Source organism: Gallinula chloropus, assembly GCF_964237585.1.
Source record: "Gallinula chloropus genome assembly, chromosome: 1".
Lineage (NCBI taxonomy): Eukaryota > Metazoa > Chordata > Aves > Gruiformes > Rallidae > Gallinula > Gallinula chloropus.
Window position 1 is genome coordinate 92,736,474 of NC_140085.1, and position 6,000 is coordinate 92,742,473.

Genomic DNA, 6,000 nt, shown 5'->3' on the forward strand with positions numbered 1-6,000 from the left:
TAGTGTAGTATTTGGCCCACAAATAAAATATGACTGAAATTTAGAGTACTGAAGCTACAGAAGGGTACAAACAAATATTGAGCTGATTTAGCTTCCTAAACCCCCTGTTTACCTAAAGTTTAACATTTTGGAAAGCATAATTTCTGGCAATAGGGAGTATCTAACAAGACAACATGTAACAATAGAGTTTTACTAAAGGGATGTACCTTAGGGTTTCAAGATCCTGACCTCTCTGAATTCCCATCTTCTTCAGCTCCGTATTAACTTCATATGCAAAGAAAGCAGACATTCTACCGCGAAGAAATAAAAGAAGGCGTTCCAAACAGAGCTTTTACTAGTTTCATAAAATGTTTATGTTACATGAATTATATATCAGGCTGTTCTCCATACACACTTATAAGCATTAGCCAATTTTAAGATTAGTCGAGTCTAAATTTCTAGTCTGCAATCAATCTTAAAAGTAAGCTAATTTCATTGCATTTCAGATTTCACTGTCAGCATTTCCTTGAAGTGTGTAGTTTAACATTTACATATGCAAAGATCTGAGTCTCAAAACCACATATGCAATCTCACCCTCTGCTATTTTAGTTACTAAATACAAAGCTAGTTGGTTTTATGATACCCAAGGAGGCATTCAGAGCATTTCTTGGAGAAAACTGAGGAGGAGTCATTCACAATAAAAATAACAACATACAGAGGAATTTGCAAGATGCTTGAAACAAAATTAGCTTCTTAGCCACCTGACAACAAGACTCTCTCCACAGTTACATGCTTGAAATGGTCCTTCGACTAAAGCACAGGTTCAGGCAGTAAATTGGTGTGTCAGTAGGTAGGCGAGAAAATGACACAGGAAGGAAAGGTTCAGTTGTTTTGGACAGTGGAAAGAGCACTGGAATAGGATGCACAAACTTTCCCTAAAATAAACAAAAAATAGGCTGCTGGTATTTAATTTTAAAATGAAGATGAAGACTGTTTAAACTTAGCAGAAAGTTGGCAGGTACAAAGGCATGCATAGTTCAGGATGACGCATCAATTAGGGATGCGATCATTAAAACTGTATTCTTGGAAATAAAGCATTAAAATAGTTAATGAAGTTTGACAGGAAATAGCAAAGCTCTGTCTAACCAAACAGCATTTCAACTAAGCAGAGTTTACTTTAAAAAAAGAGAAAAAATTAGCCAAAGAACAAGAGTTCAAGGGCTCCCAGGCAAATGCAAGTCCAAGAATCCAACCTAAAAGTTAAGATTGTTTAGTTGTAAACATGGATGTGGATAGGACATGCTTCTCAAAGTGTCTGAGAAGAAAACACTTGGAGGAATACAATTATACTATTACAAAGCATTTAGATCACAAAGAGAGAACTAATTATGCTTTTGTAGGAGCTATAAAAAGGAAAGCAAAAAAGTGGAGAGTGCAAAATATGATAAATGTAATTAACTCCACAAAAGCACATCCAGACTTTGTGAGTTGAAGCTCATGTATACATAATTACATAAAAGCTAGACTACTGAGCATCAATCCAAAATAATGACACCACACAGAGAGAGGCAGAAAGGCCTGCAGTAAGGGGAATCTGTAGTTATTTTTACATGCCAGATAAATGTCACACTAGAGTACAATATGGAATAGCTACTTTAATACTCAAACTTTTTGCAACACACCCAATCATAAATTGCAATCCTAAGAGTAAGTTACGTTTTTAGTTCCTACTAGAGCCATGAACTAGCGCACACTGTAAATACTGAAAAGCCAGAGATGAATAAGTTCTCAAATTCAACCTGTTTGAGGTAAGAAAACAAAAAACCCAACTACTGTATCTAGCTTTAAGTGGTAAAAAGGCACCGCACCAACTGAAACTTAATTAAATGGAGCCTATGAAAAAGTAAAACCCTTGAAGGCACCATAGAAACAAAGTAACACTGACAAAGCAGGCTCCACATAAATGTGTATGAACAAATCAAAAGCAACTAAAATAAGCAATTTAACAACAGATTACAGTAAATTAAAGACATCTTAAAAAGCAAAATACGTGCAAACAAAGGTAACACACAAGAAACAGAAATGCTGGTATGTTCAAATCCATCCATCAAAAGTAGACTACACAAAAGTCTGCAAAGTCGAGAGCATGGAATTGCTGGACATCCTTCTCCTCCAAACACTGCAGCATAAAATTAATTTTGTTCACTTGCTACAACCTTAGTTCTTTTCATTGGCGTTTTTCCCTGGCAGCATTGGATTCCACCATTTGGAGAGTCAAGATGGTTTTCACAACAGATTCTATGGAGAAAGAGTCTTGTGAAGCTATCTGAAGATGAAATTTTGATCTGAAGCTTTAGCTCAAATTGGTACAACACAAAGCAACAAGCTTACTAGCACCTTACCGGGACTAAATAGTATTTAAGTGTTCTAACAGAACTTGCATGAGAAAGTGATAAACTATCAGCCACTGGTTAATCCCTCCCTTAAAAACCCAGTGAAATGGAAAGCAACATTAGTTTTTAACAAGAGATTCTAGGAATAACTCAAGCAGAACCCAGGGCCAATTCATTTGATTCACCAACTAATTAGAAGAAACAATAGTAAAGAAGAGAACTGACAGATATGAGGCAAACACAAAATACTGCAGCCAGTTGAGAGGAAAGCAGATTCATGTGCCAAGCCTGCTCTTGTTCCCCATCTGTCCTTAAATTGAGTAATGCTTTGCCCTTCCATCCTTCTGTTAATCCTGGTATCTGCACTGAAGCAAGACTGAGCTCACAGCAGTTCATTTACCCCTTTCCCGGCATGAGTGTGCTTTTTACGCACTCTGACGTACAAACCCCCCAAAATTCAAGGGTCTGACTAGTTACTTGCAATTGTTTGAAATAGATGTTTACAAAAGCCAGTTTTTAATTGTGTTTTTTATAGATATGTGCCTATCCATCATCATCCTATCTTCTCATCCTTCAGCTGACTTCAAATGAAATACAAGGAAGAAGCAGAGACCTCTAAATTATGAAAAGCCTACAGGGTACTTGAAAACAGATCTCTTTTGGCGTCCAAGATATTAAGCAAGAGTCCAGTTTGACCCTGACAAAAGTGCACTGCACAAAAATAGGGGGGAAAGCCTCCTAGCTTTGCACGCTAAAAAATCCAAACAAACTTCCACAATTAATTTTGTTTTGCTATACAAACAGCTTTTTTCTCCAGAGCAAATACTGTTTTTTTCAAATCTTATGGAAACAGCCAGCTATCCTCACTGCACCCAAATTAAGTAGTTAAAGGAGAATCTTGGTTTGCTGTTGCAAAAGCTGAATGTTCAGACAGTTGTAGAACATAATAATCTTCAATTTTGCCTTCTTTTCTTTCTTAATAACCAAATAATGTGATTATAGGAATCTGTGCATATATGTCCTGAAAATATATATAATGAACTATTTAGTCAAGTTTTCAAGAAGTAAGTATTAGCATGTGGGGTCATAGCTTCAAAAGAGCTCAGGCACGCAGCCTTCACCCTCTTAGAAACCTGCAGCCAGACTTCCCAATGAATTCAGGCATGCAGCAGTTAGCAACAACAATGGGAAGAGGAATGAAGATACCAAGCTTGCTGAGACAGTTAGACTTTTAAAAATTATTCCCAATAAAGCAGATATCTCCTGCCTCCCAGAAGAGAGACTGTTTTCAAAAGGAAAACACTAGAAATATCTTCAGTTACATTTATCTTCAAAAAAGCCAGAGAGATCATGTAAGTGCTTTTCAGTTGAAAAAAAAGCAGTAAGCAAAATGCATATGATGAATTATCTTCAAGAACCAGGACACAGGAGATCCTGGATCACAATGCAAGACCTATGAATGCAGAAATGAAAAATCCGGAACCATCTGAACACTATTCCACTTTCCCACTGCATCCAAACCTCTACCTTAGTTCTTCAAGAAACTTCTTGTGTTATCTTGTTTGTTCAGCTGTTACAATTACAGCAGGAAAACTGATGATTTGCTGTATAAGGCCAAACAAGTCGTCATCGCACTTCCTTATTTAACACAAACACCTCACTTTCCTGAAGCATAAAATGGAAGGGTGGCACACCATCACAAACCATGACTGGTGTCACAGCTACTCACGGTCACTGCATTCAGGACACACATGTAAGAGAAGACACGGCGCACAACTACGCGCTGCAGTTCACAAAGTACACACTAAGCCGACATTCCTATGAAAGCAGTGGGCATTGGGTGGGGTTTTTTTTATTATTCTTTTTCTATTTTATCCATCTGTTCTCAGATACTTTAGTCCTTAGTATCATAATAATTCAATTTCATTTCCTTTCGGTTCTTATCACCAGCTCCATAAAGAATACTTAGTTCTGCAGCCATTATGGTAAAACATGTATTTTTGCTTGCAGCCCAAAATGAATCCTACCCTTCACTTTATCTTCCAATAACGATTCTGTTCCTCCATTCTTACAAAAGGTATGCAGACTTCTAATATGCATATTACCTCACCTCTTAGCTAATTTAACAAGCAAATTTTGCCCTCTCAGTCCTCATGTGCCCCACTCTGCTTTCCACTGTAGCTGTCAACTATGTTCAGAAACCACAGGTAAATTTTTTACTGTGACTGACATCAAAGGGGTGATTCAGCTTATAGATGAAGACATTCAAAGTAAGTGATTTTGTTCAGATGCTCCATTGTGAGGCAGGCACCTAAGCTTCCAGCGCTGCCCATGGAAATGTACTCATGACAGATCCACTTAAATCTCTGAAGATAAGCATCTTCACATGGACTAAAATCTCACTCCAAAAGCGGTAACTTGTAGACAATCCAGCTACGGTCACTAGTCCTTTCTGTAACCTCTCCTTGAATAGGCAATTTGAAAGATAAATCTTTACCGGGCTGCTTAATACATTTATAAAAATGTCATTTGCAGTCTGGCGTCTTGTACCTCCCTGATCTGCCAGTATGGACCACTATATCTGACCCATCTTAACTGTTTCACATCTATTGCGTCTGCCCATTCAGATTCCTTACCATTCTGCTTCTGTTTACACAACCAGACTTCACATTTCATTTCTTAAGGATGAACAAACACCCTTTTGGAAGAAAATTAATGAAGCAAATGGGGAAAAGAAAACCAAAATCCAACAAAAAAACTCCTCAACCCCTTAAACAGCAAAATCCCAGAAATATCTGGAAACTTCAGATTTATAGAAGGTCACTAACTCTCATTCTGCACTCTTCGTTCAGAGCAAGTGGAACATAATGAGCAGTAGTATGGTGGAAGTTTTGTCAGTTCCCACAAGGATACACTCGGCAGTAAAACATGGATAGGAAAATGGTTAGGATAGGAAAAAGAGTTAGGAAATTGGTGCTAAATCCACATGGTAAAAAAAAAAAGTGAGAAAAAAAAAAGAGTTCTTTGTTCACTGCTGTCTTTTCTCATTATTCAAGTTGGGATATCCCCATATATCAGCAATGGAAAGGCCATTTTCATGGGAAGGGTGAAAAAATACAAACACTATTTGGTTTCTAATTGTTTGACTTAAGTTTAGTGTTACACATTTACATTACAAACCTGAGCTTTGTTTGAATGTTTACTTTATAAAAACTCAGAGCTGAGAAGCTAGCAGCATAAACTGTGTATTATCATTGTCAGTGTAAATCAGAGGTTCTGTTTGCCACAGCCCTCTACAATGAGAAGCTGGCCAAGAGCCAAATGAAAGTGAATAATTTAAAACACTCAATCAGTTACATTCTGAGACATTTTGTTTAGTGTTTAATAAGCTCTCCAGGGATGGTGAAATTACTAAAGCACATTGTCTTAACATGAGCTAAAATGCTCCTCTCTCGTCACCACATTTTTGGGAATCTGACATCGATGCATTAGATGAACGTAGGCCCGTATATATACATACACACATGTATACATGTCCCTATTTTCGCACATACGTACACTGAGATACATTTTATTTGACCGTTTTGCACATCCAATGTTCTCTACTGCATTCCATCTTTGCACTCTA